We start from the raw sequence: 14,725 nt of genomic DNA on the forward strand, positions 1-14,725 counted from the left end.
AGATAAATTTAACTGAATAATTGTTCTAAAGTAAACTAGAGATATTCCGTAGTTGGTAATAATAATAATCTGTGTCTCCCTGATTTTAGACATATAGATTTATCATTCAGGTTCTGACAAGTTTCAATGAATGATTCATTCTGACAAAGATTCAGTTTCTCTCTCTCCCTCTCTCTCTCCCTCCCTCCCTCTCTCTCCCTCTCCCTCTCGCCCCCTCTCCAGAAATGAAAGAGAGAGAGAGCAGGAGAGGAGGAAGAGAGAGAGAGAGAGAGAATGAGATCAGTTCCATATATGGAGAAAAATAGAGGGATCTGAGTGGTAGGTACTCTAACGTTGGCATGAGCAGTCCGCCAATGAGAGTTATTATTATCTCACCTCATATAAAAGCCCTCTTTGGGTAAAGCAAGACTAATGTAACTTGGGGTTTTAGTTATCATTTCTAAAAGTATATATGTGTCCAACTATGAGCCTTACCTTTGCTTTCTCTTGTGTTACAATTCTACATTGGAGTAGCGTACACAGCTGGAAGAAAAACTCAGCTCTCAACATTTTATATATCTGATCAAAGTCAAATGACTATTTCCCAGAACATCATAACTTTAGGATATTGCAAAGACATATAATTTAACACAGAGCTATTGTTGCATGTCCAACAATACAATTATTTACATATTCATTTTCTTCATAAACCCTTTTCCTATGTCAGTGACTTTCCAAGCATGACCAACTTCCTGTCTGTTCTTCCCAGCTATCCCCCTCATCCTATTACAGCATGTCAAGTACTAAATAAATGCCAATTACTGGGACAACATTTTCGCATCAAAATGTATTGACTACCAAAGTTGACAAGTTTTGAAAAAGTTGTGTACTGAGGTACCACTGTATAGAAATAATCTTGGGAGGCAGGTGAAACAGCCACAGCCAATCAAATAGCAGCTTAGCCCAAAGCAGGAATTGCAGATGGGCAAATGTTTCAGAAGCAAGTCTTCTTAGCTTCTTGGGCTTTAAAAGCAACAGGGGAAAAATGTACTTTCAGACTTGCAAAATTCTAATCTTACAACGAAGTAGAATTAATTCATCTGGGCATGCTTCCTCTTTGGACTGCCTCATAAAGCTGACAACATGGAATTAAATGGTATTGATTTTCTTTAGTGTATCAGAGGAATAGTCCTGTGTTGTGAAACCAGAGCAGAGGAGGATGGATCCACAGAAAAAATTGTGCTGTTATGTGCATAGCATATTTATGTGCAGTTTTATTTGCCGCTGATGAATTTAATCTTTCCATTAAAAATGTCACTAACAAAACTTTGTAAGTTATATTCCTCCATGACCTTTGCTAATTGCACCATTGTTTGTGCCACAATTCATGCAGAAAGAAGTCACTCAATATTTCTTAACAATTTGTGTCACAATTTTTTTTTTATTTGTTTTTTTTTTTTATATAAATTTTTATTATTTTTTTAACATAAAAACACAACAACAAAACATAAAAGTATCAGCTCCCCATATTTTTGTACACACCGTAAGTCGGTTGGTCCATCGGTTTTGTGCATTCACCTCATAGTCACAATTACAGTTACTTTATATAATACTCTTATCAATACAAATTTATAAATCCTAGTATCTCTATTAAAGAAAAAAAAAAAAAATTTGACTAAACTTTTATTCGGTCATGCCTTTATGAGATAACTATATTTTAAATATTTTATTCTAAAACAAATCTTATAATCATACCAATTCTATCCCAAATATGAAAAAGAAAGAAACAAAGAAAACTATTATATAAATATAGTATCAAAAACCAATAAAAGGAAAGGGAAAATAAAGTCATTATTATTCCTTATTATCTAACTTTTATATTTTAATATTTCATCATTCAACCATTGATAGAAAAGATCCCAAACTAAATAAAATTGTTTATCTTCTTGCTCTCTGATTTCAAAAGTCAATCTACTCATCTCAGCACATTCCAAAATTTTCTTTACAACTTCTTCTTGCAATGGAATTTTCTCATTTTTCCAATTTTTTGCAAATACAATCCTAGCAGCAGTCAATACATTTACAATCAAATATTTCAACTCTTTACTATAAGTATCTGGTAGTATTCCCAATAGAAAAAACTCCGGTTTCAAGTCTATATGCTTCTTTGTCATTTTTTCCAGCCACATGTGGATTTTAGTCCAATATTTTCTAGCATCCTCACAAGTCCACCACATGTGATAGTATGAACCAGGTTTCTGATGACATTTCCAGCATTTTTCGGATTTGTTCTTAAACATTCTTGCTATCCTTGTCGGGGGAAAATGCCACCTGTAAAACATCTTATACAAGTTTTCTTTATAGGCTGTAGAAAAGAAGACACCTCAATACAGAATGTTTGGGACACAATGAAGGCCTATGTTAGAGGCTTGATAATAGACTATACAAGAAAAAAGAACAACAGGAAAAGGCGAACTCTTAAAGCCTTGGATGATGAATATAAGGGACTTGAAAAAGAATTACAGAAAATGCCACACAGAAAAGATGTTAAAATGAAACTGGATATAACTAAACATAAAATGGATTTAATAGAGAAAGAAGAACTGGCACAGAAAATTAGGAATGCTAAACAGAATTATTTTGAGGATGCAAATAAGCCAGGTAGATGGCTAGCGCACAAATTGAGAAAGGAGAAAGAGTCGAGGAAAATACCGCAGTTAATAGACGCACCAAGGTAAAATTTGTTACGGCAGCAAAGAAAAAAAGAGATTATTTATGATTTTTATAAGCATTTGTATAAGAAAGAAGACATTGATGAGGAGAAAGTTAAACAATACCTACAGAATGCAAATCTACCTAAGATACCTAAAGAGATTGAAGAAATGCTAGAAAGTAATATAACAATGATGGAGTTAAGTCAAGCACTTAAGAAACAAAATAATGGAAAGGCACCAGGTCCAGACGGGTTTCCTGTAGAATTTTATAAAATCTTTCAAGAATCACTGTGTATTCCACTGTTAGAAGTTATGAATGAAGTTATGTTAAAAAGATGATACCTAAAACATGGTCAGAGGCTTACATTACACTTATTCCAAAAGAGGAGGCGGACCTACTGCAAATCAAGAATTATAGACCGATTTCTTTATTAAATGCAGATTATAAAATTTTTGCTTCAATATTAGCAGAAAGACTTAAAAAGTACTTGAATAACTTTATCCACCCAGACCAAAATGGGTTTTTGCCAAAGCGACAAATCAGAGACAATATGAGAGTAATTCTGGACACCCTGGAATACTATGAGGCACATCCTGAAAAGCAAATGGCTTTGATATTTTTAGATGCTCAAAAGGCATTTGATAACGTGAATTGGAGATTTATGTTACTTTTAATGGAACAGATGGGCTTTGCTAGAAGATTTATTCAGGCAATAGAAGCAATTTATAATGAACAAACAGCTAAGGTAATGATGGAGGGAGAATTTACAGATCCTATTAATATAAGAAAAGGCACAAGACAAGGTTGTCCTCTTTCTCCCTTGATATTTGTATTGACCTTGGAAGTGTTGAACAGAAATATCAGAGAAGATAAAACTATAAAAGGAATGAAAATTAAAAAGGAAGAATTTAAACTACAAGCCTTTGCAGATGACCTAGTCTTTATCTTGGAAGACCCTATAGAAACAGCCTCGAAACTGTTGGAAAAGATAGAGGTCTATGGGGAGGTGGCTGGTTTGAAAATAAATAGAGATAAAACAAAGATTTTGTCAAAGAATATGTTGCTGAAACAAAGGGAAGAGTTGGCAGAACTGTTAAAAATTCAAGTTACAAACAAGGTTAAGTATCTGGGGATATATTTGACATCAAGATGTAGTACATTGAAGGAGAATAATTATATTAAACTTAAACAACAGATAGCTCAAGATTTGAAAAAATGGGAGAACTTACAATTGTCATTAATAGGAAGGATTTCAATAATTAAGATGAACATTTTACCCAGAGTCTTATTTTTGTTTCAAACAATACCAATTAGGCTTGGAAAAGAATATTTTGAGGATTTAAATAAAATTGTTTTGAAGTATATATGGCAAGGTAAGAAAGCAAGAATAAAGTTAAAGCTTTTACAGGATGCTAGATTTAGAGGAGGGTTTGGACTGCCTAATTGGGAGTTGTACTACCAAGCTGCAAACTTGACGTGGGTTAAAGAATGGATAACATTAAGGAAAACCAGATTGTTGACATTAGAAGGTCATGATTTGTTGTTGGGCTGGCATGCTTTTTTATGGTACTAGGGAACTAAAACACAGGGGTATTTTAGAAGGCATTATATACAGGAGTCTCTGTGGTTGAATTGGGAGAAGATAAAAAAACAGTGTTATTTGAAAATTCCAGTTTGGTTATCGACGATAGAAGCGTTTTCTTATCCTATAATCTATAAAAAGGAACAAACAGTTAACTATGGGGAATTATTAGATGAAAAGGGTGAACTTAAATCGATGCAAAAATTGGAAGAACAAGGTATACGGATGAATTGGTTTTCATATTTGCAAATATATTCAAAGTACTATGAGGATTCCAAAGCAGAGGGATTTTATGATAAGCAAACTGACTTGGATAAGATTTTGATGGGTACTGATGAAAAGGTGATTAAAAAATTGTATGGTTATTTATTGCAAATTAAGCTTGAGGAAGAACAAGTTAAAGAAACTATGATTGCGTGGGGGAGGAATTTTGGATATGGGATTGATTTAGAGAAATGGCAGAAATTATGGTCGCAAAATTATAAAATGACAATGTCTACAATTTTTTTTTTATTTGTATGCCTTGCCTAACTGTAAGCAATTCAAATGCTAGAAGGCAATGTTTATTTAAAAGTCTGGAGAGAATGCAGTGTTTAATCTAGATAAATACTCAAGATTAAATAAAGAACACATTTCCAATCCTCATTGCCTACTTCAGCCAAAAGAAGTCTGCAGTTCCTAATATAAAGGAAAAATGTAAGATTTCTTCAAAATGTTTATGGTTTTAAAAGCTGGGAAGAAAACCAGAGTCTTGAGTTCACACTCTTCACCTTAAATAACCTCCAATTGACATTACTGGCAATAAAAGTATAGCAATTGCAATGTACAACTATTGGCACATAAATACACCCAGTTTCTCTTTTAAAGCAGAGTTGTAAAATACAAGTTATTGTTTATTTTAAAAAAGAAAAGGTTTTTTGCATGGCGAAAGAAATTGTGCATACATACCTATACAATAAAAAATACAATCATGGGGCCATCATACTAGATAGATCTTAGATGATAGATAGATAGATAGATAGATAGATAGATAGATAGATAATACATACATGTATCTATACATATATGTGTGTATGTATGTATGTATGTATAGAAACATGTATGTACAGTATGTACATAGATATGCGTGTGTGTGTCTCTATCCATCTATATATATACACACACATACATATACACACACATACACATACATACAAAGAGAAAGAGGGAGTATATAAAGTGTGATGAAAAATGTCTAAAGCAAGTCTTTCAAATTACCAAGGAGCCCTCAATTCAAGTAGCCTCCTTAATAATTTGTCCACACATTTGTAGATGCTGGCTCACAAGTTATTTTAAACAAACACTTATATTTTAAATAGGAACCAGGAAGGAGGAACCACATAAACCTTCAGTGAAACTTCCTCTTTAGTGGGCAGAAGGTTGTGATCTTTCCCAAGGGCTTTTCAAATAAACTTGACTCAAGCAGAATTGTATGTGATTTTCACTCGTAGATTGAGTCATGGGGAATTATTCTTCCTCAGACAGATAATAAATCATTTCATAAATGTAATAAATAAAATCCAATTCCCTCAATCATAGTATGGTTCCTTTCCTGAAGTGATATGAAGAAATAGCATTTTTACTTCTGCCACCTATAGTTAAACCCCTTTATCTTTATTCTACCTATACAGGCAGAACCTTAAAAGGCCTTTTGCACATGTTTCAATTGTCTCACATGAATAATTCATGATTTAATCCTCTTTGCTTTGAAAGATATCCACAGGTTTATCTAGTCCCTAAACTTCATACAGTTGATGCTTTAGGAAATTTCAAAGTGCAATCAAATATGAGCTGCTTTCAAAATCTAGAACATTTAGAAATTAGAAAATGCAAGGATCACTTGTTTAAAACTTAAACTGTGTTTCTAGCCCAGCATGGCATGATTTTATTTATTTGTTTAGTCAAGTTGTCTTAAATGATAAAGTGACATTAGGCAATATGCCACACATTAAAACAATTAAAACAAACCAGAGAAAAGATAAACCATATGAAAATCCATATTATATTTATGGAATAGACCATAAAAACTGAGAGAATAATATATTGGCTAAAGCTTCAATCTATAAACTGGGAGATTCTAGTTCTGTCTTAGGTACAAAACAGCTGGATAATCTTGAACCAGTCACTTTCTATTAACCCTAAGAAGGAGGCAATGGCAAAGCACTTCCAAAAAACCTTGCCAATAAAATTTCAGTACTTGTTTGGGCAGTCTCCCAGATCTGACACAAATGAACAGAAGAAAAAAAAAATCTCAACATCAGTGTATTCAGGTTCACAAATTATCTTGTCCCTCATTTGTAAGCCTTTCCTAAATGAGAGCCATGCAGTTATGGAGACAGATGCAATTCTGAAGAGCAAGCGGAAACACCATAAGCATACAGTATGTTTCCTAGATGGCTGAGTACTTTAGATGGGTGAATCAAGCCATCTGTTCCATTTTCAACAATGTTCTTGGCTTGGTGTCAATGTAGGCTTTGCATGAAATTTAAAAGGAGATAAGTCAGTCTTCCAACATTGCTGGAAGGCCCTTTGTCTCTAGGTTTGACTTTATACAGCTAGGGTACCAATATTGGTATGCTAGCTATATAAATTCAAGCCCAGTGACAAAGGGCCTTCCAAAAACAAACAAATAAAAAGTAATGTTGTGATTTAGTGGGACTAAGGAGTTTCAGATTCCCAATCCTTTGCAGGTATCAACAGCTCTGAATATAACAAGGCAGAAGACAAAGCAACAAAAGTTCCAGAGAAGGTACAGCTGGGGTGTGGCTGCTTTGAACAAAAAGTCACTGGTACAACCCATGTCATCTTTTATTAAGTCTAGGACAGAGGTTTCTCTGCAAACCCAAGGAGCACTGCCAATTCATAGCAAACTAGGTGAGTCACTCTCTAAAAGGCAAGTTTTAGCAATTTTCTTGAACCTGAGTTCTGTAAGTACAAGAAGTTACAGTCGCAATGTCTAGCCATTGAATTTTGGGCGAACTAAATTGTCAGGCTGGAGAAGTCTCCATCCAAGTCCTTTTTATTTTATTTATTTATTTTTGTCAATTGCTTACAAGATAATAAGTATAAGTAAAAACATAGTTATGAATACATGGATACATATAAGAAAAATAAAAAATAAAAGGAACAATAGGACAGGGACGGTAGGCACATTGGTGCACTTATGCACGCCCCCTACAGACCTCTTAGGAAAGGGGTGAGGTCAATAATAGACAGTCTAAGGTTAAAGTTTTTGTCCATTTACTATCACTTTCATGCAGTCCAAATTTATTTATTTATTCCGCCCTGTTCTTGTCCTTCTTCCTCTCTTTCCCTTTTCCTTCTATCCACTAGTAAATGAAAACACTTCTATCCATTAGTAAATGAAAACACTGAAGCCAGGCAAGCATATATACTTATTTCAATACTCATGAACTTTATTCATGAAATAGACAGAAATGCTTCCCCATCTGTGTTGTTTTGCTGCCTCCCAATGGACAGGTCATTAAACAATAAGCCTATTTAAGATACTTTCAGCTGAAAACCCACACTCAAGTTTAGCAAGAAATCACAATTAGGATGCCAATCTGCTGATCTTCAAAGATGCCAGTTGAATTATAGTTCACCCATGGTGTGTTTTGTTGTCACTTCCTTGTCATTTGCATGCAGTAGTCACATAGTATAACTCTGAATAACACTGAAAAATACTTCTTGGTAGAATTCACTGATTTGATTTCAAACAACCAAATAAACAACCCTAACGTAAGATTCAATTTTTTCCAACAACTAGTTCTGTGAGCATGGTTTAGTTGATAGGTGTGGCTTGGCGGTCATGTGACTGGGTGGGCATGACCAACTCGACGTCACTCACGTCAAGGGGAACTTCTCCTTGCTTGGCCTCTGATGACAGTGGGGATGCTGCAATGGTCGTAAGCATGAAAAATGGTCATAAATCATTTTTTTCAGTGCCATTGTAACTTTGAATGGTCACTAAATGAACTGTTGTAAGTCAAGGATTACCTGTACAAAAATACAAAAAGTTTCTTTGCTTGCAAAAAGCTGCCCTAAATACCAATCATTAGATTAAAAATATCTGCAAGCCGGAGTTACAAATCAGGAAGGGTGTCAGAGCACCTTGAGGAATTAAAATAGTTAAAAGGCAGTGATAACTATCAGCAGTCAACTCTTGCTCATAAAGTGAAACCCTTTAGCAGAGAGGTCATTTAAGCTCTCCAGAAAAAGCACACCCAGGAAAAGCAATCCTTAGATCCATTTGCATCACTTAAAGATACCAACTGGTCTCACTCACCTCACAAGATATCCTAAGGAAATCATCCAGATTTAAGAAAAGGTCACATGCCCCCCAGAAAGGCAGTAAAAAAATCAGTGCCAAGCTTGCATCATGCCTCCTGGAAGTACACCCCAAAAGGACAGTGTCAGATACCAATAAAGCAGTGAAGGAAGACCCCCTCCTCAGATAGAAAAAGAAACCATGAGACAGGAAAAAATTCAAACACAATACAAATAATTAAATCACAATAGTAGCTGTTGCTTGTTGAAGCTGAATAGGGAAAATTATCCCATCAATAAACACAGGATTAAAATTCACCAAGCACAGAATTAACTTTCACCAAAAACCACTTTTAGACCAAAACTCAGAAAGGGTATGTAAACTCATGTTTGAATGTCAATCTTTCTAGCTAGTCAAGAAGCCTTGCTGAATGTCACTCATTTTGGTTCCCTGTCATTAAAAGCTTCTTTCTGACAGCTCTGCTTCATTATTCAATTATTTCTTCAAAGTGCTAATTGTCCAGGGAAGTATTTTCTCCCAACAGCAGTGTAAAAATCTTAAAACAACCCTTCCCCTTTAAGAAAGTCAAGCCCCAAAAGCTTTGGAGACAGGAAGTCTAGGCATACTGGCAAGAATGTAATAAGGGTGGGAAAAAAACAAAAGGAGATTACTTCTAATTATCCGGTCTCTGAACTGCTTAGAAAATTAACAAGGGATTCTATAGAACTGGTCAAAAATGGTAGAATCTCACCCCTGGTTGTTTGTACTTCAATGTATTGTGAAAGCCCGCCAATGTGTGAACCAGATCATCACATGTGATCAGAATAACTATTATTTTCTTAGGCTGGTTTTAGCATGCTGTGTAATTTTACCCATAACTGAATAAGAATTTGCTTATATCAGAATAAAATACCTAATTTAGATGGACTCAATGGTTTTAAAAGGGAGTTCTTTGTTTTACCCACGGTATCCTGTCTGTTAAATCACAGACAACATTTATTAAATAGTTGCTACTTGGAAGCAACAGTTGTTGCAAATAGTCATCATTCAGGCAGTCCTGCCTGAGCAGGGATTGGACTGGAAGACCTCCAAGGTCCCCTTCAACTCTGTTGTTCTATTCTATTTTGTCTTCCTGATTATTCTTCATAAGCTTCCTAAAAACATTTAGTGGCCCATTGTGTGGCATAAAGTGATAGATCAGATGAGCTGCTGGCTGATAGCTTGTTTTTTCTATACAAGGCTATATTTTACCTGACTGAGGTCACCAAGTGTAATGAAAAGAACAAACAAATGAGAGAATATATTAATATTGTGATGATGGTGAATACATATAGCTCAGAAGGGCATGACATTCTTTGAACCTGTTTTGAGGGTTGCAGACATTTTATTAGCCTACAGATATTAGCATTTGTACTACATTATCTGCTACATGACATGATCAGTTTTGACATGACTTCAAAATTCCTGTATTGATAATATTAGCTAGTAGATATTGGGACACCTGCAAGACGCAAAACGATATATGAGAACTCCAACAATCATATTTGACATCTTCCAAGACAACGCACCCCACTGCTTACCAGACAGGAAAGTGAGGACTTTGAACAAATAGGAGTGAACAGAACAATAAGAGGAGGGTTTTTCTTGACCATCTGAAATACAATGAAGTTTAGTTAGGGAGCTACACTTGGATTAAGAAACCAAGCTAGCATGACGTGATGGTTAAGTATCATAGGATGGCATTGAGGGACCCAGGTCCAAATCTGCCATCAACTATGGAAGCTCACTGGGTGATTCAGGGCCAATCATTCTCTCTTAACCCCAGCCTACTTCACAAGAATGTTGTTATGGGCAAGAAAGAGAGCAGAGAATGCTATGTACATCACCTTAGAGGCAGGAAGTATATCTTACAAAGAAAAAAAATGAGAGGGTCTAGACACAAAATTATTCAGTATTTTAAAGATCAATGTTTTTTTATTTAAGAAAGTAAATTAATATCTTCCAATGCAATGTCAATGGGGGGAGGAATTCAATATTATGTATTTCCCCACATAGTCAGATTTTTTAGCATTGATTTCAATGGATGAAAAATAGAAGAAAAAGAAACATTGGCATATGAAATAGTAAAAAATGTGCTCAAAGCTTTATGAGTTTTCGGGGGCACATAGAGAATGTAGAAAGTAAGGAAGATGGCCATGAAGAAAATATACAGAAACAGTTCCTAGGCCAATGGATAAAAATATATATTTAAGTCCAGAACAATGCAATAACATATGGAAGCAACTCAGGCAGATGCCTTCCTAGTTCATGGCATGGAAATAGCAATAGCAGTTAGACTTATATACTGCTTCATAGTACTTTACAGCCCTCTCTAAACAATTTACAAAGTCAACAAATTGCCCCCCAAAATCTGGGTTCTCATTTTACCAACCTCAGAAAGATGGAAAGCTGAATCAACCCTGAGCTGGTCAGAATCAAACTCCTGGCAGTGAGTAGAGTTAGCCTGCAGTACTGCATTCTAACCAATGAGCCCCCACATCTCTCAAATACAGCCAATCAGACTTGCAAGATTCTGTTATTATAGCAAATGTCCTTCCTTAGGAATTGATCTCCTGGTCTGGTCTACATAGTGTGGTTGACAGAGGGTTACAAAAGGCGGGTCTGTTTTGAGAATGGGCTTCTAGCATTATAAAATACAAAATGGATCAATTAAACTGTGCAGATACTTAAAATATCTGTAAAGATTAAAGCATCCATGTTGTCCTAGCCCTTGCAACAATATAAAATTGACCCATATTTTTGAGTCCATTCTGAAAGGAAAAGGTCTGGGGACCACACAATAATTCTAGTAGTTACTGATCCTTTAGTATTGGCAAAGATATGTAGGAAGGGAACCAGTGGAACTTATTATCTCTGGGTTGTGTCTTGAGATATTCTTCAGACTGGGCAGCTTCTGAAAAAAAATTCCCAGAATGGGATTCCTGTCTTACAACACTATACAGACAATCTCATGTTCATCAGGAACCTATATTGGAGCTTGGGGAATTTTTTTCTAACCCTAAAGTCAAAGAAACATGTACATGAAGATGGAAGTGAACATCAATCACAAATTGTTTTGTATCACTCAACAAATATTTGTTTCTGTATTTGTCATTCAGCCAAGACAAGGAAATCCAGGTTAGGAAATCAAGACAGAGAAAATAACAATAAATGACACAGTTGGCACACCACAGGAAATGGAAAGCAATGAAATGACTAGCCAAAGACAGAGAGAGGAAAATAGATGTCCACACACCCACACAGATTATCTATATCTACATGTGGTCTGGAAAAAAATCGCAAAAAAAATTATTCATGTTAAAGGTAACAGGATTCTTTGTTTGGGTGACACACAAGGAAATAATGTATTATTCTTTATTGTTTCATTCTGGAAATTATACCCTATCTTTACACAATAGATGTCAGGAACTTGCTAACAGGAATCTGAAATTGTGTTCTTGAGTTCTTCCATTTCTTACTTTTCTAATTTGGCTTTACTCTGATCAAGATATCGACAGACAATGACATATGTGTTTCTCCAAGTACATCTTATTTCTAATATATACATTGGCTATGAGTAATTTTGTTTTCTGTTTGTGTTCAGTGCATTACTTTGCATCAACATTTAGAGATTTTTATATATGCTCCGCAAATACAAACACATTTATTGTAATCATGTTTATTTGAGGAATATATTGGCTGAAATATAGATTTGAAAGTATAAATGAGATAGATCTGAATTAAAAATTCTTCACAAGCAGTAATTTTGACATCACAACGAGAATTGGATGTAGACAATGTTATTTAAAACTATAACTCAGTGTTTTTCTTGATAACTGTGAACATAATTACAAATTGGGAAAAACACAGAAACATTATGATATATTTATGATATATTATCATATAGCAACAGATAAATATTTTAATGCACTATTTTAACTGGGTGTCATAATATATTTTTAAAAAATTAAGAAGCCACTCAAAAACAAATACTGTAAAGAGAAATCCTGATTTGATGGCATGTGAAAAAGGCTAGTTTTTTTAATTAAAAAATTATTTTTAATTTTCAATTTCAGTGTTAGATCAGCACAATAGAGAGAATTTCTAAAAATCATTCAGTATTATTTTGTTCTTCCCTGCAATGCTGGAGTTGAATGGGGTTTTTTTCTGAATGAACAACACAGATAAACCAAGTTGCTTGTGTGTAGCCTGTGTCAGTGTTGCAGTATACGTTTCTGATTTCATTTGTCATGTGGGATTTTTTTTCTTTCCTTTCTTTCCTTTTTTTTAAATCAGAACAAGACTCTCTCTCTCTCTCTCTCTCTCTCTCTCTCTCTCTCTCTCTGTGTGTGTGTGTGTGTGTGTAGAGGGGGAGGGGTGTGATTCACAAAATAGTTGACATTACCTTTGCTCCAGTTACGTACAAGTAAGTAACTCTATTGTGGTGGTAGATGCTTCTTTCTTTGAATCATCCACCATTGGTTACTGGAGGAGAGTCACAAAAATATCATTCTTAATACATTTCCACACCCACATTTTTGTACACTCATCTCTGTCCGTGTACCATTTCCCAGCTAAGCAGGTGGAAATAGTCAAAATATGAATGAGTAATCCAAAACTGAGTAATCTGGCTGGCATTATTATTTTACATTTTTCTTTCAGGTAGAAAAACAAAAACTCAAACAAGATACTGAAAGGATTCTTCAGGTGTTTTCATGTTATTTTTATCATTTATTGCACAATCATATGCATGTTTACTTTAAAATGCCCCATGACATCTTCCCTGAATTACTGTACCTAGAATGTTTGAATGAATGAATGTTAAATATTAAAATAGCTGTTCTGCCCTAGCAAAACTCTTAACAATATAATGACAGTTACTGTGATGTAAGAGACATTTCATTGTTTAGTGGAAATGTCCAATGTCTTTACATGGACACTAGACTTTCCATGGAAACAGCAAAATAGGTCAGTCTCACATGTTAATATTTGGCACCATCTTTTCCAGCTCAAACATCTGAATCTATTACATCCAGATTCTGAATATTCCTCCTGCCCCTTCTGCCATATTGTTATCTTTTTTAACATTTAACTTGTTAGTTTGGTTTATTAAAAAGCAGTATGCTCTGCCTTTTCAAATAAACATCAAGGTTGAGAGTTAAAATTACATATAATTGAAAAATCAGGAGTATCTTTTAGAACTCAATTGCAGGAAATCTTAGTACCTGTACTAAGTCAGTCATAACATTTAACATTTATTTTAGGACAAAACCTCACCCTTCTGGCTTCCAACAATAATACTATTACCAAAAGCACAACAATTAAATAGCTTTATATAGGCAATCTGCATGCTTTGAAAATAAATTGGAAGGTGTGTTTTGGATCTGGGACAGAGTCTGGGACAGGGTTCTCCAAACTTGGCAACTTTAAGTCTTGTGGACTTCAACTCCAAGAGTTTAAAGCTGGTAGAGAGCAAAGCTGGCTGAGGAGCTCTGGGAGTTGAAGTCCACAAGTCTTAAAGTTGCCAAGGTTGGAGACCCCTGGTCTAGGAAATAATAAGAGCCATCAATATTAGTAATAATTGATAACCTAATCTTACATGAACTGATTGGTCCACTTTTCAAAACTTTTACATCAGTTTCTTTTAGTAGAACTTCAATTTCACAGTTTAACTATATATTGTGTGAAAACCTGTTTCCTTCTCATCATCTAAATTTCCTTACATTTATGTTATTACTAATGTTTGCTCCACCTAAGATGCTACAATAATTGCAAAAAATAAAATCCAAACTATAAAGCATAGGAATAAAATCAATATGTTAGAAATAATGATTCAAAGGGACTTCTGGTTTGCAGGGCTTCGGCAGCAGGCAGGAATCCGTGCACGGTTTCTGCCTGAGCTCGCCGCTGGAATGCCCCAAGCCAGCTGGCTTCAGGGCTATGCCACCCCGTAGAGGTGGTGAAGAGGGGGGAGATCACAGCAGGGTCGAGGAAAGCCACATCTTTCCTCCTCAGCTGGCTAAACTCCCTTTCCCGAAGGCGGTAAGAGCGGCGGTCAGAAATGGCCACCTCAAAGAAGCACTCATCCAGAAAAGAAAGTG

General features: G+C 35.1%; 1 protein-coding gene across 1 annotated transcript in view; it reads left to right on the forward strand.

Moving 5' to 3' along the window:
• Positions 1-14,725, forward strand: part of LOC113443667 (serine protease 27-like) — a 67,739-nt gene that overhangs the window by 32,886 nt on the left and 20,128 nt on the right. The window lies entirely within an intron of this gene.

Source organism: Pseudonaja textilis, chromosome Z, assembly GCF_049901715.1.
Source record: "Pseudonaja textilis isolate UNSWEBS1 chromosome Z, rPseTex1.2, whole genome shotgun sequence".
NCBI lineage: Eukaryota > Metazoa > Chordata > Lepidosauria > Squamata > Elapidae > Pseudonaja > Pseudonaja textilis.